Genomic DNA, 25,588 nt, shown 5'->3' with positions numbered 1-25,588 from the left:
ACGTTCATCAAGGTACAACATTTACAACACAATTGATGATCAATATATCAATATAAATCATAAGGATTGCCAGCAACAAGTTATAGTCATACAGTCATAAGTGGAAAGAGATTGGTGATGGGAACTATGAGACGATTAATAGTAGTGCAGATTCAGTAAATAGTCTGACAGTGTTAATGGAATTATTTGTTTAGCAGAGTGATGGCCTTCGGGAAAAAACTGTTCTTGTGTCTAGTTGTTCTGGTGTGCAGTGCTCTATAGCGTCGTTTTGAGGGTAGGAGTTGAAACAGTTTATGTTCAGGATGCGAGGGGTCTGTAAATATTTTTTATTTTATTTACAGGGGTCTGTATTATTATTTTATTTACAGGGGTCTGTAAATAACGTAATGTAACGTAACGTAACGTAACGTAACGTAACGTAACATAACATAACATAACATAACATAACATAACAATGGAGTTGGAAGGGACCTTGGAGGTCCTCTAGTCCAACCCTCTGCCCAGGTAGGAAACCCTACACCATTTCAGACAAATGGCTATCCAACATTTTCTTAAAAATTTCCAGTGTTGGAGCATTCACAACTTCTGCAGGCAAGTTGTTCCACTTATTGATTGTTCTAACTGTCAGGAAATTTCTCCTTAATTCTAAGTTGCTTTTCTCCTTGATTAGCTTCCACCCATTGCTTCTTGTCCTGCCCTCAGTTGCTTTGGAGAATAGTTTGACTCCCTCTTCTTTGCGGCAACACTGCTATCATGTCTCCCCTAGTCCTTCTTTTCATTAAACTAGACATAACGAGTTCCTGCAACCGTTCTTCATATATTTTAGCCTCCAGTCCCCTAATCATCTTTGGTGCTCTTCTCTGCACTCTTTCTAGAGTCTCAACATCTTTTTTACATTGTGGTGACCAAAACTGAATGCAATATTCCAAGTGTGGTCTTACCAAGGCATTATAAAGTGGTATTAACACTTCACATGATCTTGATTCTATCTCTCTGTTTATGCAGCCCAGAACTGTGTTGGCGTTTTTGGCAGCTGCTGCACACTGCTGGCTCATATCTAAATGGTTGTCCACTAGGACTCCAAGATCCCTCTCACAGTTACTACTATTGAGCAAGGTACCACTGAGTCCTTTGGGAGAAGGGCGGTATAAAAATTTAATAAATAAATAAATAAATAAATACCACATATACGGTAGCTGTGCATTTTGGTTTTTTTACCTAAATGTAGAACCTTACTTTTTTCACTGTTGAACTTCATTTTGTTAGATTGCGCCCAGTGTTCAAGTCTGTCAAGATCCTTCTGTATCTTGAGCCTATCTTCTGGAGTGTTGGCTATTCTTGCCAGCTTGGTGTCATCTGCAAATTTGATGAGTTCCCCATCTATCCCCTTGTCCAAGTCATTGATGAAGATGTTGAAGAGTACTGGGACTAAAACAGAGCCTTGGGGTATTCCACTGCATACTTCCCTCCATGTGGATGTAGTTCCATTGAGGACTACACGTTGAGTGCGGTTGGTCAGCCAGTTACGAATCCATCTGATGGTGGTGCTGTCTAACCCACATTTTTCTACTTTATCTAGTAGTAGGTTATGGTCTACTTTATCAAATGCTTTACTGAAGTCCAAGTAAATTGTATCAACAGCATTCCTCTGGTCCACTAGTTTTGTCATTTTGTCATTTTGTCAAAAAATGCAATGAGATTAGTCTGGCATGATCTGTTTTTGACAAACCCATGTTGGCTTTTGCTTATTACTTTATTTGCTTCTAGGTGTTCAATGATTCGTTGCTTGATTATCTTTTCCAAAATCTTTCCTGGTATTGAGGTCAGGCTGATAGGTCTATAATTTCCTGGATCTGTTTTTTTTCTCCTTTTTTGAAGATGGGAACTACATCAGCTCTTTTCCAATCCTCTGGCAGTTCCCCTGTGCTCCAGGATCTTTGAAAGATATAGTTCAGTGGTTCTGAGATCACGTCTGCCAGTTCCTTCAGAACCTTGGGGTGTAATCCATCTGATTCTGGTGATTTTAACTCATCTAGGGTAGACAGGTGTTCACTTACTATTTCCCCCCTCATTTTAACTTGTATTCCTAATCTGTCTTTTGTGGTGCTGTTTTTGATAGGTTGGATTGTTTTTTCCTTTTGTGTAAAGACAGATGCAAAAAATGGGTTAAGTAGATCTGCTTTCTCCCTGTTGCTTGTCACCTTCTTGCCACTTTCTCCCAGCAATGAGCCAATTGTTTCCTTGACTTTTTTTCTTGTTTTTAACATGTTGGAAGAAGCTTTTTTTGTTTTGTTTTTTGTTTTTGTTGCTAGCCTTTGTTCATTGTGAGGCGTAGCTTTTCTCACTTCATCTTTACAGGCTCAGACTATTTGCTGATATTCTGCCTTAGTTATTTGCCCCTCTTTCCACTTTTTATACTTGTCCTTTTCATCTTTCAGTGTTTTGGGGGCTTCTTTTCTGAAGCTTCATTTCTGATGCTTTTTTCAGCCTCTGAAACCTCTGTTTGAGAAGCTGGGTGGGGCTACATTCGGAATATAAGTCGCACCCAGATTTTCACCCTCTTTTTTTAGGGAAAAAGGGTGCATCTTATACTTCGAAAAATACGGTAGCTCTCCCTCTCTCTAATGCAATTCTTCTCTCCCTTTCCCCCATCTTTTTCTATAAGGAAGAAAATACATTTCTTTTTCTTTTTAAATCTGTGCTGTTAGTAAAGGAGGAATTTACCTGTGCTTTTCCAATTCACCAGGATGATACACTGAGCTTTATACCCACTGCATTGGGTGTATAAAATCTGGTAGGAGCATAAACAGCAGTCCTCTAACAGTGCTAGCATATGCATTGTTTAAAGCTGATCTTCCTTCATTCCTCACAATTTAATTGTGCTGCTACAGTCCTAACCCTTCAGAAAGGCAAGGCTTCCAAATACATGTCTTCCCCAATGCAATTGGGGTGTGAAAGCTTTTGAAGGGCAAGCTTATTGCCATGGCAACCAGGGAAGCCTTTCAGGGCATCCACTTACATTATTTACAATCTATCTTCTCTTGCTACCGTAGCATGATTCTGGAAAAGGAACCTTTTTGCAAATCAATAGACAATAGGGGTCAGCAGCAAGCCACAATGATGCCAGAATGGTGAACCTTGAACCATAATGTTACAAAGCAAGCCCTTTTGTACTTGCATTGCAACACTGTACACCTGTCTATAAAGTTAATATCACAGTGCATGTTTTGACACTTATCATCCACTGACTCAACTGCAAAAACCCATGCATGCAAATATAACATACAGACACATGGAACATTATAAGTGGAAGGCAATACGAGTGAATTATTTCCTTTTGGCTTAGAAGTTGTTTAATGGTCCCATGGGTAAAGAGGAATGTTTGTTGTGGTGTTAAAGATGTATTAATTGGGGATGGGAAAACACATGTTTCTTTTGTACCCAGGTGATGCCATGTTGTTGTTTGAGACCCAACGTGATTTGTAGTGAAGATTGTAGGATGCAACAAGGATTATGAATCTGAAAATTAATATATGATTGATTTAGTGTACAAAACACAAGGCAATTGTATTTAACATAAAAAATAAAGAGAATAATTGCAAGTTTTACATAAATGTTGAAAAACTAGAGCAAATAAATGATTTTATATATATATCTATATATATATATATATATATATATATATATATATACAGGTAAAATGTTGATTAAAGATGGAAAAATGGATGGAGAAATTTTAAGATATGCAGGTGATGGTAAGAAGATAGAAGATGGCATGTGATCTGTTCAAGAGCAAAGACAGCTTTTGGTTGTTATTGTTCAGTCGCTAAGTCATGTCTGACTCTTCATGACTCCATGGCAAAATAGCTATGTTTAAGTGTACACTTCTGTTCACTTTGTTAAAGTGAAGCAACAGTATGTCAGGAGAAGCATAAAGGTACTTTAGAGGCAATAGGAATTGAGTTTGGAACAGAATCAAGAATAAATTGCTGCTGGATGAATGTGGACTGCATAAAAAAGGGAGTGTCCAGTAGGAAGGAAGTACATTGAGAGTTGAATTGCTACACACACAGAGACACACACACACGCACACACACACATATATATGTTTTGTAACACACAGACACACACATATGAAGAAAGAGTGAACTTTCAAGAGGAAGTGCAAAAGTCATAGAATTGTTGGATAGGATTGATGACATCATTAAAAAGAGGTGATGAACATAGCAGCATATTATGTTTTATGCACAGTTACGTTTCTTCCTTTGCACTGCCATTTCGTTTACATAAAACTTAGAGAAACTGAGTTACATCATCTATATCAGTGGTAGTCCACCTGGTCCCTACTAGTGGGCGTTCCAGCTTTCATGGTGGGCATAGGGGTTTTGTCTGATACTGAAGCACTTTCTTTTTTTTAATTAAATTGACTTTAAAAAAAAAATTCATAGCATTATTTAAAAACATTTTCATTAGGTTTTCATAAAATTCCCTGTCACAATTTAAATTTCTGAAAATATACTATTTGTATCGCCTGCGCATGAGTTTAGTTCACGTTACGTAAGTGAAACTAAATGGCGCTATAGTGTGACTGCAAACAAAAGAGCCTCATCCCAGAATAGCTTGTGCATCTCCCCCCACACCACCCAGCTGTAACAGACAAGCAGAGCTGGTAGCCAGTGCCCCCCCCCAAACCCAATCTACGATGCGCGAGAGGCATGCGCAGATGACGATACACGGCACATTACTGTGGAACCGGTGGGCGGTTAGAAAATTTTACTACTAACAGAGATACAAAAGTGGGCGGTAGGTATAAAAAGGTTGACTACCCCTGATCTATATTATGTACTTTACATTGTCTGTTCTAACAAATGGAGGCTTTTAAATAGAGGCTTTGCCATCAACGCAACCTCATACTTCAATTGGAGATGTACAAAACCTGAATGCAGGTCTTCTGTGTGCAAATGAGATGTTTTAAGTCTTTCAAAAGATTTCTTCCAGGAAAATTGAGCTAAACATGTCGGATCATGGCCAGCAAATATTTTAAACTTAGTTCCCCCTGACCTCAGGATCAATATTTCTCTTGATTTTAATGGGTAATAAGTTCAGTGAACTTAAGCCCGGATTCATTTTTGTTTATTGAGATTTTATTTATGGTCTATCCTGTACACAGTCAGAAAAATGTTAAAGTAATGTCCTTTGGGGGTTGTGTACAGATCATGGAGTACAAGATCCGGTGCTGCCTAGTATCAAAAAATAACTTGGTACTGTGTGAAAAGTTATAACAAAAACATATTTCTTTTTTACATTTTTAAATTTTATTTCCAAAGTTAAAGTACAAAATAAAGAAAAAACAAAACAACTATCAAACACTAATAATAAAAATAAAAAAATATGTGTACAAAAAAAAGATGAATATAGCAATAGCAATAGCACTTAGACATATACTACTTCATAATGCTTTTAGAGCCCTCTCTAAGCGATTTTACAGAGTCAGCATATAGGGATGGGGAAGCCAGATTCACTTAATAACCGTGTGACTCACATAATAACTGCAGGGGTTCACTTAACGACTGCAAGAAAGGTCATAAAATGGGACATACCTCACTTAATAACTATTCACTTAGCAACAGAAATGTGGGGTTCCATTGTGGTCATAAATCAAGGACTAACTCTATTTGCTTCATCAGTGACTATATCCCTCCAATCTGGGTCCTCATTTTACCGGCCTAGGAAGGATGGAAGGCTGAGTCAGCCTTGAGTCTGGTGAGATGTGATCTGCCAAACTGCTGACAGCAGGTGATCAGCAGAAATAGCCTGCCGTACTGCACTCTAACCACTGCGCCACCACAGCTCATTATACATAATATACTTTAATGTCATTCACACTGACATTAAAGATAAAAAGTCCATCTTGGTTGAATGCTGAAAAATATATCAAAATATCTGATGCATTCTCCTCCTAGACACATTTCTTAATGTATTAATTTCCTTGAATGGAGATGAAGTCTTTTCTGAACTTGGGCTTAAGCTGCAAGTAAATTGGCTAGAAATGAATCTGGTTTAAGGTACCTTTTAGTAGAGTTTAACCCTTCCTCCTTTGACCATTCTGTCTAGACTAGGCCTACCAAGGGACTGGGAGAATTAGCGCTTCTTTGTCTCTTCCACCTGTGCCAAGAAAAGACTCACTAGTTGCTTTCCTTTATGTGGGAGAGTTTTTGAGATCATGCTATTTCTGTCAATAGATTTTTTTTTTTATGAGCCTCTCTTTACTGAGTCATGAAGGACACTTTTCTTCCTGATCTGTCTACCATGGATCAGTAAAGAAAAAGAAATGAATGAAAAACACCACCACAGTTTTACCATTATTCCTGTCATGTGGACTAACAAAAATATAAGCTAGTAGGACATTTATGAGAGAGAGAGAAAGAAGAGAGGGAGGAAGAAAGGAAGGAAGGAAGGGCCACCGTTTCACTGAATTTTTGAAGAAAGATCAAGCTTTACAATTATTCCTGTCAGTTACAGTAGTGGCCAAAATTGTGGAAACCTTTTGGGAAAAGCATATTTTCTAAAACTAACTAATAACACCACTTTTTTGGGGAGTAGTACCATAAAATTATATTTCAATGGAAAGATAATTTAATCAAGAATGTAATGCAATAATTTTAATGAAGGACTTGCTATTAGAATAGCAGTTACAGTATAAAGAAGAAAAGTGAAACACGTAGAAAAAATAAGATATACAAAAATTATCACCATAGAAAAAATGAGATATACAAAAATTATCACATCAGTTAATATTTTAGTTGGGTAACCTTTAGCATGAATTGCGGCCTTACAATGTCTTCCCATGGAGTGAACCAAGTCTTTTATTTCTGCAGCTGTTATAATGTGAAACCAAGATTGAATGATTGCTTCCATTAACTGGGTTTTATTGCTGGGTCACTTCTGACTAACAAGTTTCTTTAGTCAGCTCCATAGATTTTCAGTTGGGTTAAGGTCTGGGCTTTTCCCAGGCCATTTCAGCAGTGGAATATGATTATCCTGAAACTCCAAAAAAAAAAAAAAGTGGTGTTATTAGCCATCAAACCTCAAAAATACAGTTTTCCAAAAAGGTTTCCATAATTTTGGCCACTACTGTAAGCTAAAAGTGGAAATTGACAGAACTTTAGTCAACCACCTGATTTTTTTTTTAAAAAAGGACTTAATACTTCCTCTTTTGTTTAAAAAATAATAAATAGCACAGTGTTTCAACAGTCACCTTGGCGGGCTTTGTCATTCTCTGGAGTAGAAGCGATTGCCTACAATGAGATGAAGCATAGAAGGTGAGCCAGACAGCGGAGCTTCAGTCAGCAAAAGTCTGAAAGTGTTCCTTTGAATGCACCAAAGGGAAAGGAAAAAGGGCTTTCTTGTGGGTTCAGGTCTGAGTGGAGAATGATTGCATACTGTGTTGCATATGCCAATTCTTGAGAAAGGGTTAATGGTCTGTATTTGCAGTTGGGCCTCCTTATTTGGGAAATGAGTCCTGAATTAATACTTGATCCTTTCTGTTCTAACCTCATACCCTTTGAAACAGTACAATCGTACTGTAGCATTTCTCTAAGAATTGTATACTTGATTAAAGAGGCAAAGAGGGCACATGAATAGAAATCTCTTCGAATGAAAAATCTTTTTCAAGAATGCAGGAACAGACTTCCGGGTGGCTCCACCTCTTCGCTGAGCCCCTAATTAAAGGGGCTCCGCACTGAACATCGTAAAAGCCAGGAAAAGCCGGCTTTAATCTTTTTCCCTGGATGAAAGGGGAAAGATAAGAGCAGCAGGAAATGTTGGTAGACCTCCCCAGAGGCTTTGTTTTAATTAAGCAGAGCCTCGAAGGGTCGACGGGTCCCATAAATATTCCTGCCCTCCGACTTCAGTGCGTGCCTGCAAAAGCAGGAAAAGAAGAAAGTGTCCATCTCTGCTAATTGTCTTATCTTTATGGATCTCTTTAAGCAGACGGAATGAGTGCCAGCGGACAATTATTGGATTGCAAGTATTTTTGATTTCCTGACTTCTACCTTTTAAAAAAGAGAAACTTTTTTTCCTTTGTTTTAATTGACTCTTAAAGATGGCGCCTGAACGGGAGTGAAAGTGACGAATGGAATTTCAAACAGTCTGTGCAACTAAGAAGATAAGAAATGTTATGTGTGGATTTTAATGAAGTGAACTGAGCTCTCCTATACTTAAAGGGGAAAAGAGAAGTTTCTAGACTTATATTTTGTGAATTTTAAAAACTGAAATGGCTACTAAACCACCTAAGACTGGGGGCAGAAGGGGTTCTGAACCAGCTTTAGAAGACCTGATTAAAGAGCAAGGGAAAGTGTCTGAAGAAAGGTTTAAGGAGATTATGGATAATAATGAGAAAATAAGAGAAGAAATAAAAGAGAATAATAAAAAAATAAGAGAAGATATCTTGATGGCTTTTCAAGGTTTGGCAAAAAGACTGGAGGTGGTGGAGGAGGAGGTGCAAGAAATTGTTCAGTCAAATCAACAAATAGAAAATAGAATGGGGGGAATGCAAATCAAATTGGATAAAAATGAAGATCAAGTGGTGGTGATGCAGTATAGAATGATGGAAGGAGCTCTGAGAATTAGGGGTTTGAATGAGGAGAAAGGGGAAGATTTAAAAAAATTTTTATCAGAAGCTCTGGCTGAATTTATTGAACTTGATCCACAAGAGGTTGCTTATCAAATTGGCAAAAGAAACTTCCTAGAGACATTGTGGTTTATTTTTTGAAAAGAACAGTGAGGAATCAAATTTTGCAAGTTGCTTTTCAGAAAAACTTGAAAATAGGGGAACAGGAGTTGAAGGTTTTGAAAGAGATTCCTCCCAAGATGTTAAGGGATAGAAAGGACTTTACATTTTTCACACAAGAACTTAAGAAATACCAGATTCAATTTAGATGGGAGGTTCCAGTTGGCTTGACAGTGTATTATCAAGGAAGGAGATATCGTATTGACACAGTGCTTAAGGCCAAAGATTTTCTTTCTACAGTGCTGAAATTTGAAATAGAAATAATAGAAAAAAGAATTCAAGAGACTCAAATGGGTGTGGAAGCTGAGGTGATTCCAGTGATGTTACCATCAGAGGAACAACCACAAGAACAAAGACTGACGAGGGGAGCCCTTAAGCGTAAAGAAAAGGAGCAACAAACTCAAAGTAAAGTTCAGGATTCTGCTACAGAAGCGGTGGGAGGAGCACGTCAAGATACGGGAGGACGATCTTCAGTTGATTGCTCAAAGGCTTCAGCAGCCCAGTAATGGCAAATAAAATCTTGACTTGGAATGTCAATGGTTTGAACTCAGCTCAGAAGAGAAGAAAATATTTCATTATTTGAAACAATTTAAAATGATGTTATTTGCTTACAAGAAACGATATTAAATTATCAGATCAAAAGTACCTAATAAAGTCAAAGTTAGGTAAACATTTTGTTGCTTCAGCTTTGGAGAATAAACATGGCATAGTGGTATATTTGAGAAAAGATATACCAGCCAAGTTAATAGAGGCAGATATTCACGGAAGATATATTGCTATTGAACTTACAATAGAAACAAAAAGGACTCTCTTGCTTGGTATATATGCACCCAATCAGCAACAAGAAAAATTTTATAGAATGTTATATGATAAGTTGAATCTATGGGATTATAAATCGTGCATTATATTGGGAGATTGGAATGGAGTAATAGATACACGAAAGGACAAGAGAATTTCTTCCAAGAAGATACCTGCACATGCAAAGCTGCCTAAATCCTTTTTTGATATGATAGAAGATTTTGAGTTAAGAGATGTATGGAGACTGGAATTTGGAGGAAAGAGACTATACTTTTTCTCTGATAGGCATCAATCCTTCTCACGTATTGATTTTATTTTAATTTCTAATGATTTGCTTTTTAGGGTGAAGAAAACTAAGATATTTCCAAGATGTTTGTCTGATCATAGTCCTGTTTGGATGGAATTGCAATATGGAAAAGAGGGTAGAAGAACTTGGAGATTAAATGAAAATTTGTTTAGATATCAGGATAATGTAAATCAATGTAAAAAGCAGATGAAAGAATTTTTTGATTATAATTTGAATAATGAAACATCGATAGAAATGGTTTGGGACTCCAGTAAAGCTTTTATGAGAGGTGTATTAATATATCTTAATAATAGACAGAGAAATAAGCAACAAAGACAGCGAGGTATTTAGAAGAGGAAATTTATAAGAAACAACAATAATTAATACATACACCACATGATCAAAAACTTAAAGATGCAATAAAGTTACTACAGAATCAATTTAATATGATAATGGCTGATCAGGTGGCAACAAATATACAATATGCCAAACATAATACTTTTGTAACGCAAATAGACCTGGTAGGTGGTTAGCATACACTTTAAGGAAAAGACAAAACAACGTACTATAGAAAAAATAGAATATAAAGGTAAAGAGAGATATCAACAGGATAAAATTAAAAAAGCTTTTTTAGAATATTATACAAATTTATATCTTAAAGATAATATATTGAATAGGGATATTGATAATTATTTGAAGGAATATAAGGTTAAAAATTTAACTTTAGAACAAACGGATGAACTGAATCGGCCTATAACCTCGGAAGAAATTATTTTGGTAATTAAACAATTAAAATGGGGAAAACTCCTGGTACGGATGGGCTCACAGTTAGTTATTATAGGAATTTACAGGATGAGATGTTAGGTCCACTTAAGGAATTATTTAATCAGATACAACTAGGAGGGGAATTCTCATGGAGAACCTCTTTATTTCATTGATACCAAAAGAGGAACAGGATTGTTCTAAACCTGGGAATTATAGGCCAATCTCACTTTTAAATAATGATTATAAGATTTTGTTAAAATAATAGCTAATAGATTAATGTTGATTCTGCAGCTAAGAATTCATAATGATCAATCTGGATTTATAAAAGGGAGACAGATGAGGAATAATGTTAGGCAGATTGTTAATTTACTGGAGTACTTAGAAAAGAAAATTTTATTCCAGCAGCATTTATTTTTCTCGATGCAGAGAAAGCTTTTGATCGATTGCATTGGGATTTTTTATTTAAATTAATAGAAAAGATGCAATTTGGAGATGGTTTTTTAAGAATAATTAGGGCAATTTATGGAGAGCAAACAGCACAGATTATAATCAATGGTAGCTTAACAGAACCTTTTAAGATTGCGAAAGGAACAAGACAGGGATGTCCTTTATCACCATTATTGTTTATTTTAACTCTAGAACCATTATTGGATAAAATACGAGAAGTAAAGGAGATAGAGGAATTAGAGTTAGACAATATGAATATAAGTTAAGAGCTTTTGCAGATGATTTGGTGATTACTTTAACAAACCCTATAAATTCTAGTAAATCTTTGTTGGAAATAATTGATCAATATGGGAATGTCTCAGGGTTTAAGGTAAATCAGAAAAGACAAAAGTATCTCAGTCAGATGGTTATCCAACATTTTCTTAAAAATTTCCAGTGTTGGAGCATTCACAACTTCTGCAGGCAAGTCGTTCCACTGATTAATTGTTCTAACTGTCAGGTTTTATGGCAAAAAGTTCAGAAGGAGTTGATTGTTTGGAAAAAATTGCAATTATCTTTGCTGGGGAGAATTGCTGCTATTAAAATGAATGTTTTACCTAGATTTTTATTCCTCTTTCAGATGATACCAATAATTAAGAAAGATAAGAATCTTGAGGAATGGCAGAAGGGAATTAACAAATTTATATGGGAAGGTAAAAAGGCTAGGGTTAAAATGAAAATAATTCAAGATTCTCGGGAAAGGGGAGGTTTAAAAATGCCTAATTTTAAATTATATTATGAAGCAGCTGCTCTCTCTGCAATAAGTGATTGGTTTAATTTAACAGAGGACAGAATTTTGAATATAGAAGGTTATGATTTGCTATATGGATGGCATGCATATTTAATTTATGACAAATAAGTGGATAAGGCCTTTAAAAATCATGTGCTAAGAAATGCCCTTCATGTGTTTGGAAAAAATACTCTTATAAACTAAATTATAAGGTTCCTATATGGGCAAGTCCTAGACATACAGTAGAAAATATAAACATAGAACAGAATCAGGAAATGATTACATATAAAGATCTTTTGTATACTGAAAGAGGTAATTTGCAGTTAAAATCTCTGCAAGTATTAAGAGAGGAAGGGAAAAATTATACTTGGTTTCAATATGAGCAACTACGTGCTAGATGGAAGGGAGATCAGAAAATTGGTATAGAGCAGAACGAGGGAAATTTGGTAAAGCAAATTAGAAATCAGTCTCAGGAGCATATAAAGAGATTGTATAATGTGTTACTTGAAATAGATTCTGAAAGGGACTTGGTAAAGGACTGTATGATAAAGTGGGCACAAAATTTTCAGGAGCCAATATTATTGGAAACGTGGGAAAAATTTGGGTTAGAAATGTTAAATTCACGAGGCACAGAATCTGAGGGAAAATTTTATAAAATGTTTTATAGATGGCATCTAGATCCTAAAAATTATCGTGTATGTATCCAGAAATGCAAGCAAAATGTTGGAGATGTAATTGTGATGACGCTACATATTTTCACATTTGGTGGACTTGTAAGGACATAAAGGCCTTTTGGATAAAAATTTGGTGGATTTTACAAAATGTTCTGAAAAGAAGATAAAGTTCCTGCCGCAATTTTTCTTGTTGGGAATTATTACGGATTGTACAGTAATTGAGACTAAATTGATTTTAAATCTAATAACTGCAGCAAGATTACTAATAGGACAATATTGGAAGAAAAAGAAGTACCAACAATAGAAGAATGGATATTGAAAGTTGCCAATTTGGCTGAGATGGCTAAGATATCAGCCTTTTGAAAGACAATACGCAAGAAAGATACTTAAAGGAATGGAAAAATGGATTGACTATATTCAACGAGATATCAGACTAAGAGTTATCAGACTGTTTTGAATGATTATGATGTATTATTTTGATTGCTTTTGGGGAAGTTAGGAATTGATGATTGTAGGGTATAATTAAGTTGGGATGAAATTTTTAGCATATGTTTGTTTTATTTTAACTATACCTTGTGCTCGTTCCGGGAAGTCGGGGGGGGGGGAGGGGGGTTGCGAAGGGAGGGGGGAGGAGGGGGGAAAGGGGGGGAAAAATTTGTAAAACTTTTTGAATAAAAAAAAAAAAAGAATGCAGGAACAGCAACATTGACTTTAGATTTTATTTTGGATAAAGAGGAAATTTCATGTTAATTTACAAACTGCAGGACCTGCATTCATTTCGCAATGCTTTAATCCACAGCCCTTTTTTTTACTCTTCCAGTTTTATTGATTATTGATATCTACAAAGTTTTGTTCAAAACTAGTTCTAATATTAAATTTCTGACTTATCCCTTCCCTTGATATCTTGAGGTTTTTGAATCAAAATCAAGGGAAATGGGTGAGTGATTTAGGCTACAGTACTATACACATCTATCTGAGGCTTAGTTTTCTGCAGGCCTATATTCCATTATGCTGTATGTCTATATGTCCCAGAGCCAGTTTATACTTCAGTATATTCAAATAGAGAAATCTGTTCCCTACAGACTGTTCCATGTATTTTTAATAGGGTTTTAAGCATATATTCTGAAGCCTTCCCTGCTAGTATCATGAGACCACCCTTGCTATAGGACAGTGGTTCTCAACCTTTATAGTGCTGCGACCCCTTTAATACAATTCCCCATGATGTGGCGACCCCTTTAATACAATTCCTCATGATGTGGCAACCCCCAAACGTAAAATTATTTTCGTTTTTATTTATTATTATTTATTATTTACATTTATATCCCACCCTTCTCCGAAGACTCAGGGTGGCTTACAGTGTGTAAGGCAATAGTCTCATTCTATTTGTATATTTACAAAGTCAACTTATTGCCCCCCCAACAATCTGGGTCCTCATTTTACCTACCTTATAAAGGATGGAAGGCTGAGTCAACCTTGGGCCTGGTGGGACTAGAACTTGTGGTAATTGCAGGCAGCTGTGTTTTAATAACAGGCTATCTTACAGCCTGAGCCACCACGGCCCTGGTTCACCACGGTTTTGAATTTATCGCGCCTGAAGCCATATTGGCTAGCGAGCTGAACTGCTTGCAATTGCCTTGAGGATGGAGGCATTAAAGCGGAGACTCCTCCCCTATTAAGTTTATTGCGCCTGAAGCCAGATTAGGCTAGCAATTGGGAGTGATTGCAGCTGGCTTGTGAAGTCAACCATTTGAGCGCGATTCTTCAACTCACAAGTATACTTCCCATATTTCTGATGGTCTTAGGCGACCTCTGGCAAATCGTCATTCGACCCCCAAAGGGGTCCCGACCCACAGGTTGAGAACCGCTGCTATAGGAGAAAGCAAGGTAGACCATTTTTCCCTCCATGTGTGACCCAGTCTGTAAGGATTAGAACAAGGCTCTCCAATCCTGGCAACTTTAAGACTTGTGGATTTCACCTTCCAGAATTCCTCAGCCTGCAATCTGGGAGTTGAAATCCACAAGTCTTAAAGTTACCTAAATTGGAGACCCCTGGATTAGAAGATCAGATGAATAAAGCGTAATAAAACAATTCCTGGAGTTTAACTTTACTATGTAAGTGCAGGTTTCTACCTTTGTAGACCCAAAGATAAGAGATAAAATATACAGGAAACATTCCGCTCAACCAGGGGTGGGATTCAAGTAATTTAACAGCCGGTTCTCTGCCCTAATGATTTTGTCCAACAACCAGTTTGCCAACTGCTCAGAAAGTTTGGAACAGAATCAAGAATAAATTGCTGCTGGATGAATGTGGACTGCATAAAAAAGGGAGTGTCCAGTAGGAAGGAAGTACATTGAGAGTTGAATTGCTACACACACAGAGACACACACACACGCACACACACACATATATATGTTTTGTAACACACAGACACACACATATGAAGAAAGAGTGAACTTTCAAGAGGAAGTGCAAAAGTCATAGAATTGTTGGATAGGATTGATGACATCATTAAAAAGAGGTGATGAACATAGCAGCATATTATGTTTTATGCACAGTTACGTTTCTTCCTTTGCAGTGCCATTTCGTTTACATAAAACTTAGAGAAACTGAGTTACATCATCTATATCAGTGGTAGTCCACCTGGTCCCTACTAGTGGGCGTTCCAGCTTTCATGGTGGGCATAGGGGTTTTGTCTGATACTGAACCACTTTCTTTTTTTTAATTAAATTGACTTTTAAAAAAAAATTCATAGCATTATTTAAAAACATTTTCATTAGGTTTTCCTAAAATTCCCTGTTACAATTTAAATTTCTGAAAATATACTATTTGTATCGCCTGCACATCAGTTTAGTTCACGTTACGTAAGTGAAACTAAATGGCGCTATAGTGTGACCGCAAACAAAAGAGCCTTATCCAGAATAGCTCGTGCATCTTCCCCCATACCACCCAGCTGTAACAGACAAGCAGAGCTGGTAGCCTGCGCACCCCCCCAAACCCAATCCACGATGCGCGAGAGACATGCGATGATGCGATACGGCACATTACTGTGGAACCAGTGGGCGGTTAGAAAATTTTACTACTAACAGAGATACAAAAGTGGGCGGTAGGTATAAAAGGTTGACTACCCTGATCTATATTATGTACTTTACATTGTCTGTTCTAACAAATGGAGGCTTTTAAATAGAGGCTTTGCCATCAACGCAACCTCATACTTCAATTGGAGATGTACAAAACCTGAATGCAGGTCTTCTGTGTGCAAATGAGATGTTTTAAGTCTTTCAAAAGATTTCTTCCAGGAAAATTGAGCTAAACATGTCGGATCATGGCCAGCAAATATTTTAAACTTAGTTCCCCCTGACCTCAGGATCAATATTTCTCTTGATTTTAATGGGTAATAAGTTCAGTGAACTTAAGCCCGGATTCATTTTTGTTTATTGAGATTTTATTTATGGTCTATCCTGTACACAGTCAGAAAAATGTTAAAGTAATGTCCTTTGGGGGTTGTGTACAGATCATGGAGTACAAGATCCGGTGCTGCCTAGTATCAAAAAATAACTTGGTACTGTGTGAAAAGTTATAACAAAAACATATTTCTTTTTTACATTTTTTAATTTTATTTCCAAAGTTAAAGTACAAAATAAAGAAAAAACAAAACAACTATCAAACACTAATAATAAAAATAAAAAAAGATGTGTACAAAAAAAAGATGAATATAGCAATAGCAATAGCATAGACATATACTACTTCATAATGCTTTTACAGCCCTCTCTAAGCGATTTTACAGAGTCAGCATATAGGGATGGGGAAGCCAGATTCACTTAATAACCGTGTGACTCACATAATAACTGCAGGGGTTCACTTAACGACTGCAAGAAAGGTCATAAAATGGGACATACCTCACTTAATAACTATTCACTTAGCAACAGAAATGTGGGGTTCCATTGTGGTCATAAATCAAGGACTAACTCTATTTGCTTCATCAGTGACTATATCCCTCCAATCTGGGTCCTCATTTTACCGGCCTAGGAAGGATGGAAGGCTGAGTCAGCCTTGAGTCTGGTGAGATGTGATCTGCCAAACTGCTGACAGCAGGTGATCAGCAGAAATAGCCTGCCGTACTGCACTCTAACCACTGCGCCACCACAGCTCATTATACATAATATACTTTAATGTCATTCACACTGACATTAAAGATAAAAAGTCCATCTTGGTTGAATGCTGAAAAATATATCAAAAATATCTGATGCATTCTCCTCCTAGACACATTTCTTAATGTATTAATTTCCTTGAATGGAGATGAAGTCTTTTCTGAACTTGGGCTTAAGCTGCAAGTAAATTGGCTAGAAATGAATCTGGTTTAAGGTACCTTTTAGTAGAGTTTAACCCTTCCTCCTTTGACCATTCTGTCTAGACTAGGCCTACCAAGGGACTGGGAGAATTAGCGCTTCTTTGTCTCTTCCACCTGTGCCAAGAAAAGACTCACTAGTTGCTTTCCTTTATGTGGGAGAGTTTTTGAGATCATGCTATTTCTGTCAATAGATTTTTTTTTTATGAGCCTCTCTTTACTGAGTCATGAAGGACACTTTTCTTCCTGATCTGTCTACCATGGATCAGTAAAGAAAAAGAAATGAATGAAAAACACCACCACAGTTTTACCATTATTCCTGTCATGTGGACTAACAAAAATATAAGCTAGTAGGACATTTATGAGAGAGAGAGAAAGAAGAGAGGGAGGAAGAAAGGAAGGAAGGAAGGGCCACCATTTCACTGAATTTTTGAAGAAAGAAAACATCAAGCTTTACAATTATTCCTGTCAGTTACAGTAGTGGCCAAAATTGTGGAAACCTTTTGGGAAAAGCATATTTTCTAAAACTAACTAATAACACCACTTTTTTGGGGAGTAGTACCATAAAATTATATTTCAATGGAAAGATAATTTAATCAAGAATGTAATGCAATAATTTTAATGAAGGACTTGCTATTAGAATAGCAGTTACAGTATAAAGAAGAAAAGTGAAACACGTAGAAAAAATAAGATATACAAAAATTATCACCATAGAAAAAATGAGATATACAAAAATTATCACATCAGTTAATATTTTAGTTGGGTAACCTTTAGCATGAATTGCGGCCTTACAATGTCTTTCCATGGAGTGAACCAAGTCTTTTATTTCTGCAGCTGTTATAATGTGAAACCAAGATTGAATGATTGCTTCCATTAACTGGGTTTTATTGCTGGGTCACTTCTGACTAACAAGTTTCTTTAGTCAGCTCCATAGATTTTCAGTTGGGTTAAGGTCTGGGCTTTTCCCAGGCCATTTCAGCAGTGGAATATGATTATCCTGAAACTCCAAAAAAAAAAAAAAAGTGGTGTTATTAGCCATCAAACCTCAAAAATACAGTTTTCAAAAAAGGTTTCCATAATTTTGGCCACTACTGTAAGCTAAAAGTGGAAATTGACAGAACTTTAGTCAACCACCTGATTTTTTTTTAAAAAAAGGACTTAATACTTCCTCTTTTGTTTAAAAAATAATAAATAGCACAGTGTTTCAACAGTCACCTTGGCGGGCTTTGTCATTCTCTGGAGTAGAAGCGATTGCCTACAATGAGATGAAGCATAGAAGGTGAGCCAGACAGCGGAGCTTCAGTCAGCAAAAGTCTGAAAGTGTTCCTTTGAATGCACCAAAGGGAAAGGAAAAAGGGCTTTCTTGTGGGTTCAGGTCTGAGTGGAGAATGATTGCATACTGTGTTGCATATGCCAATTCTTGAGAAAGGGTTAATGGTCTGTATTTGCAGTTGGGCCTCCTTATTTGGGAAATGAGTCCTGAATTAATACTTGATCCTTTCTGTTCTAACCTCATACCCTTTGAAACAGTACAATCGTACTGTAGCATTTCTCTAAGAATTGTATACTTGATTAAAGAGGCAAAGAGGGCACATGAATAGAAATCTCTTCGAATGAAAAATCTTTTTCAAGAATGCAGGAACAGCAACATTGACTTTAGATTTTATTTTGGATAAAGAGGAAATTTCATGTTAATTTACAAACTGCAGGACCTGCATTCATTTCGCAATGCTTTAATCCACAGCCCTTTTTTTTACTCTTCCAGTTTTATTGATTATTGATATCTACAAAGTTTTGTTCAAAGCTAGTTCTAATATTAAATTTCTGACTTATCCCTTCCCTTGATATCTTGAGGTTTTTGAATCAAAATCAAGGGAAATGGGTGAGTGATTTAGGCTACAGTACTATACACATCTATCTGAGGCTTAGTTTTCTGCAGGCCTATATTCCATTACACTGTATGTCTATATGTCCCAGAGCCAGTTTATACTTCAGTATATTCAAATAGAGAAATCTGTTCCCTACAGACTGTTCCATGTATTTTTAATAGGGTTTTAAGCATATATTCTGAAGCCTTCCCTGCTAGTATCATGAGACCACCCTTGCTATAGGACAGTGGTTCTCAACCTTTATAGTGCTGCGACCCCTTTAATACAATTCCCCATGATGTGGCGACCCCTTTAATACAATTCCTCATGATGTGGCAACCCCCAAACGTAAAATTATTTTCGTTTTTATTTATTATTATTTATTATTTACATTTATATCCCACCCTTCTCCGAAGACTCAGGGTGGCTTACAGTGTGTAAGGCAATAGTCTCATTCTATTTGTATATTTACAAAGTCAACTTATTGCCCCCCCAACAATCTGGGTCCTCATTTTACCTACCTTATAAAGGATGGAAGGCTGAGTCAACCTTGGGCCTGGTGGGACTAGAACTTGTGGTAATTGCAGGCTGCTGTGTTTTAATAACAGGCTATCTTACAGCCTGAGCCACCACGGCCCTGGTTCACCACGGTTTTGAATTTATCGCGCCTGAAGCCATATTGGCTAGCGAGCTGAACTGCTTGCGATTGCCTTGAGGATGGAGGCATTAAAGCGGAGACTCCTCCCCTATTAAGTTTATCGCGCCTGAAGCCAGATTAGGCTAGCAATTGGGAGTGATTGCAGCTGGCTTGTGAAGTCAACCATTTGAGCGCGATTCTTCAACTCACAAGTATACTTCCCATATTTCTGATGGTCTTAGGCGACCTCTGGCAAATCGTCATTCGACCCCCAAAGGGGTCCCGACCCACAGGTTGAGAACCGCTGCTATAGGAGAAAGCAAGGTAGACCATTTTTCCCTCCATGTGTGACCCAGTCTGTAAGGATTAGAACAAGGCTCTCCAATCCTGGCAACTTTAAGACTTGTGGATTTCACCTTCCAGAATTCCTCAGCCTGCAATCTGGGAGTTGAAATCCGCAAGTCTTAAAGTTACCTAAGTTGGAGACCCCTGGATTAGAAGGTCAGATGAATAAAGCGTAATAAAACAATTCCTGGAGTTTAACTTTACTATGTAAGTGCAGGTTTCTACCTTTGTAGACCCAAAGATAAGAGATAAAATATACAGGAAACATTCCGCTCAACCAGGGGTGGGATTCAAGTAATTTAACAGCCGGTTCTCTGCCCTAATGATTTTGTCCAACAACCAGTTTGCCAACTGCTCAGAAAGTTAACAACCGGTTCTCCCGAAGTGGTGCAAACTGGCTGAATCCCACCACTGAGCTCAACCCATTTAATTGAAAACCAACCTGTTTTTTTAGTAACAGTTCAACATTCTGAATCAATAAATGAAGTTATAGCAATTATTTGCACAACCATTTGCCTTCTCCTGGTGATGGACCCTTTTTTTCTTCAGGGAAAGAAGTGATTGTTCTTCTCCAGATAATAATCTCTATGAAGTGGCAATCATGTTAACTGGCAGTGGTAAGAAACAAAGGCAAGTGTTTATGGTCTTCCTAGAGGGTTTTATTTTTTTCATTTTAGTTGGTAAACTGGTATAAAATCACAATCCTATTGCAAACAGACAAACCCTATCATTAATATAGTAATACAATAGTAAAGTGAATCTATAGAAAGGCTCATCACTGCCTAGTAGTAAAGTCTATTAATTTTCAGTAGAGTTAAAATAGCATACTCTAATATTCCTCCTCCCAAGCTTCCTGGTATCATTGATTAATCTTAGAATATTTGGTGATGGATTGTGGTTACCAAGTGACCAGGAGAACATGATGTCTCCTTCCTTCCTTCCTTCCTTCCTTCCTTCCTTCCTTCCTTCCTTCCTTCCTTCCTTCCTTCCTTCCTTCCTTCCTTCCTTCCTCCCTTCCTCCCTTCCTCCCTCCCTCCCTCCCTCCCTCCTTCCTTCTTCACAAAATCCAACACTGTGGCTCTCGTACTCTGGGAGGTGAAAATAAAGGAGTTTTACTCTCCAGCAGCCCCTAATTTAAAAAGACAAGGGGAGAAAATAGAATCCTTATGGGAGAGATCAAGCCTGCTAAGACTTGAACCTAGTCCTTTAAACTCCAAAGAAAGTAAAGGGGGAAATGATGGAGAACTTCACCACAAATATTATCCAGGCACCACGTCCTCCCACTGGGGATCAAAGGAGAGCCTAGGTTTTGTTTAGAGTTTCAGAGGTCACATCCATCTATCACGGTGGACAGGGGTATTCACCAGAGATACCAGAGTTGTTACATCTTTGATGTTTCTATATATGTGCTATTTGCCCACTACTTCTTAGAATAATTCCTGTAGGGTTTTTTTTTTTTTAATGTGTAAAGCTTATTCTCTAAATGTGTTTTTGAATTGCTATTATGTCTATCTGGTGTGCTGCTGTGGCCATGGTTAAGTCACATAGAATCATGCATATAATTTCAGGGCAGGAGAAAGAATTCTAATCACATTTAGAAAGAGTCTTGATATCATTCATGTGTAAATATGCTGTCAAGACAGGGCAAGTTAGAAATGCAAATTAAGTAAAATCACAAGGAAGGTAAAAAAATATGGTGCTTATTAAAATGTTGGTGTAAGGCTGATCTGAATAGGCAAGAAAATATGGAAGTGCAATGGGTAAATAAATTATTGATAAGAGATGAAACTACAAGATAAGATTATTCAAAGTTCTCATTAAGGCAGGTCCATGATCCAAATCTCAATACTTTACTCTAGCTTCTTAGGCCTGTAATTGGTCCCGACTATACAGTTATGTTTAGTACATATCTTGTTGCTCAGAAATCCATGGGTAAAATGAGAGAGCTCAACAGCCGTGCACTAATATTGAGATGATTGACAGTTCCCTAGTTTCAGAAATATAGCTACATTAAAGCTGCTGAGGAAGAGGAAACCCTAGAAGCTGAGATAAAGCCATCTGTTATGGATTATGCATCTAAAAGATATACCCCTATAAGTTGCCTCAGGCTTTGATTGGTTGCATTCTCTTGAATGCTTTTACAGATTGATGATGGTCCATCTGCTTTAAGCATGGTCTACTTATGGAAAAGGATCTTGAAGGTTGAACGCTTTCCAAAAGAGATTCATGAAACCCAATAGCTTCCTTGTTCATTTATTGGTCTTCCCGGTAGTAAGAATAGCATGTGAGTCAGAGGACAAGCAAGCACCCTGAATGTATTTATCTTCTTGATTCTTTTGAAACTGTACTATACATTCCAACAGGAACAGGAACAACCAAAGAAGGAAATGAAAAATTACATATATTTTTTTTATAGAGGAAGGAGGATTTAGCAGAAATCCATAGTGGTCCTTAATCTCCAATTTGGATCTGAAATGATAGCTGCTGGTCAGAGTTTCATATCCGTCTTGGGAAAAATGCTCACATCTAAGGACCATGTTCCCCTTTCCTACATTTTTGACCCAGCAATCAGCAACTGCAATGAAATGTTTTTTTTAAAAAAAATGCTCAAAAAGACATGTGAGGCCTTGGGAAGGAAAAAAAAACCTGGAAATGATGCTAGCCCAAGGATGAATTTTCATCTGAACTGCTCAACTACATGCGCAAATTAATCTTGACTCGGAGATGAGCAAAATATTAAGTTAAACACATAGACTTGAGTACAATATTCATGGCTAAACAGTTCCTTGATAATATTCCACTTTCGGACCAGAAATCTGCCTAATTTTGATAGGCCACATTCTGCAACATATTCTATGATGTGTTAAGCCATCACAGCCATGTAGAATTCTAGCTTCTGCCTTTTCTTTTTTTAATTTGTTCTTCACCACCTCATGCTTAGCAAGCATTTCTTACAATTTGTTATTTAAAACCTTTTGTGCTGAAGCTTTAGTTCTGATAGGGACCAGGGATTTTGATCTAGCGCTGAAGACTGACCCTGCTGTGATAACTACAAATTGCATGGAGACCAAGAGTCTTTACCAACATCATGATTCATGAGAACCATCAGAAAAGACAAGTTGTTTTGAACACTCTTGCAATCTCTCTTTCCTTTTATTTAATTTATGAATTGCTCATCAATGCGATGACCTCCCCTGTGTAGGAGAGATGAAAGCGGGTGAGAATCTATTAACATTCTGCCTCCCTCTAGCACATTAGAACAAAGTGCTTATAATAGGTGAGAGAGGAGATGAAGCAGAACAGACGATCAGATGCCTCAGCTTTTGATATGCCTCAAGATACTGGTTGAGTCAAGTAATCACAAACATCATGACAATACACTTTGTTGGAAAGATTTGCAAGCTTTAGAACAGCACAAGATTCATCTTTGAAAATATGAGTGTATTTAGAATCTGCTTTGAACAGGTTCCATCCTAAAAAGTGACCATGGGTACTTACAAAATGTGGGTGTCACGTAGCACACAATGGTACCGCTTGCAATAGCCAGAGAGTCAAGCTGGGCATGGACTCTCTCATCAATGCCCACAGCATCTGCCCACGCTGATATGAGAAAGGAGAAAAGCTGTCACTAGTTATTGCTCATCCTTCTGAACATTATCGCAATTCTATGCTTACCAGTTCCCTTTCCTCATCCTCACTGCACTCAAGCTGTTGATTGAAATGTTATGATCTTCATGGAAGCTGAGGGGGAACATTTTCTTTATTCAAAACTTTGAAGGACAGTGTTATCTTCCTAGTCTTCATTGGCAGGCTAACTCATTAGATTATCAAAATAGGATTTTTCAGGTTTGATTTCCTCTTTTGCCTATAGAGTTAGCTATGACCCCAACATAACCCCTATATGACCCCATAGGAATCTGACAACAGCCAATAGAATGCATGTTCTTAAACAGGAACAGGAAGCTCAAGTGCAAAGCCCAAAAGAAGGTATAAAAGACACCCACTCTCAACTCCATGTTGTCAGCCGCAGCAGAACCAAATGTGGTTCTGCCTCATCATTAAACTATCTTTCCAATCAGCCTTCATGTTTCCTGTGTCTTTTTCCCAGCTTGGAACTGAACCAGATCCAGATGGATATTTCTTCTCTGTCCTTCCTTCTACTTAATTTTGCCAACTAGTGTTTTTTATATTCACCTATTGTAATTTTCCCACTCCTATATTGTGGCACATGTTTGCATTAAATTGCAGTTTCATGCCAAGCACCTGGCAAATGCTCTCCAATCTTTTTAGTATTTCTGAGCTGCTAATCCTGTTTGCAACTCCTACTTGTTTTATTACTCCCTGTTGCACAGTTGAGGGATTAGTGATGAATATTTATTTAGTTACCCCTTGAATAGCATTTCTTAATTTCCCCCATGTCAGTATTTGTTCCCATAGGGGGAGGGGGACTTTAATTACAAGTTTCCTCCTATTTGTCTTACACTGTCATCTAAAATAGGATTTGTTTGTGGTTGCTTTCCCCTTTCATACAGTGGGAATGCGGGGAAAAAACAAGACCTTGAGTTGATTAAGTCTAAATTCCTTTCCTCACTTACAGTATGTGGGAGGAAGTTCCATGTATTCAGTGGGTTGGATTCAGATGTGAAATCAAAGGGGACTTTGGGACTTGGCATTCTATCTTTTCTTGGGCTGTGATCTTCCAGAGGAGAATGCTGCTTCTGGAGCAAGTTAGGGTAGTCTGATTAAGTTTAGATTAGATCCAGCTTTCTTGGTAGATAGCATTGCACTATAAAAACTTCTCTTCACTGATGGAATTATAGGGCTACTCAGGGCAGAAAGTTATATTGGCATGAGAAGATTTCCAGAGCATGTTTGTGCCATGGTCAGGTGCTAATGGGGACATAACTTAAGATAAAGGCTCCTTTGATCACTAGTCCTTTAGCTATGACTTAGAAAAAAGTATACAAAAACATCTAGTACCTACAGAGATAAACGTCTGGTAGGTCAATGTTTTGCTTGAAAGCATTTACTTGTAAGTAAACATTATAGGAAGACATGGGTCTTAGTGAAGGGCTTTGCTGATAATACGATGTATTATTTATTGCATGGACTTCTGTTTTAATTTTGATGCTGCTTAGGTGCAGAAAAATATATGACTTACTTGTACGGTTAAAGAATGCCATTCCATGATTCATTTATTCCTCTCTGGGATATGCTTTGAATTTGGCATCTTTGTTTCTTCTTGTTAAACATACTTAAAAAAAGAAAAGTGTAGAAATATAATTTGCATGATTATAAACATGTCAGGAAGGAAGGTCTCTACCCATCTTTGGCCCAAGGTCTAAGGATAGGCCTCTGATATTCAGTGATGATAGCACCTGCCATTTTGTAGTGAGCCACTGGTGTCTTGTTCCAATGCCCACCTTTTCTTCACTGCTTGGAGGCTGTGCTGACCAGTTTGCCACTTAAAGAACCAGCACTTAAATCTTAATCACCAATGGTATGTAATCTTGTAAATAAAACCCTGAGCTAAGATACTATTTGATATGTTAATAATTACCACCCTTTTAAGTATGTTCGAGCTTTGATATTTTCAACAGTATTGACAGAGTTTCTATTGAAAAGTAGCCCTTAAAACCTGAGGAGTGAAATCTTTGAATATGACTGAGACATTAAAAAAACCCCGAACACTTGGCAATCGTGAAACACAGCCACCCAGCTTTAATCTGAGTAGAATTACTTTCTACTTTAATAATAAACATACAACCATACAAAGGATAAAAGTTCAGATATGGATATCACCAGCCTATATCCACTTCTGTCACTGTTTAATAATTAAAATCCTTTTGATTACAGAGAAAA

General features: G+C 37.2%; 1 long non-coding RNA gene across 1 annotated transcript in view; it reads right to left on the bottom strand.

The window, feature by feature from the left end:
* LOC131189952 (uncharacterized) overlaps window positions 1-23,305 on the bottom strand; it is a 65,939-nt gene extending 42,634 nt beyond the window's left edge. The window contains exon 1 of the long non-coding RNA XR_009153176.1: window positions 23,225-23,305. This is a non-coding gene — a long non-coding RNA (uncharacterized LOC131189952). The remainder of the gene's footprint in view (window positions 1-23,224) is intronic.
* Window positions 23,306-25,588: the final 2,283 nt, after the last annotated feature.

This window comes from Ahaetulla prasina, chromosome 2 (assembly GCF_028640845.1).
Source record: "Ahaetulla prasina isolate Xishuangbanna chromosome 2, ASM2864084v1, whole genome shotgun sequence".
In the NCBI taxonomy this organism is placed as follows: Eukaryota; Metazoa; Chordata; class Lepidosauria; order Squamata; family Colubridae; genus Ahaetulla; species Ahaetulla prasina.
Note: the sequence above shows the minus strand (reverse complement) of the source record. Positions and strands in the feature narration are given on the sequence as shown.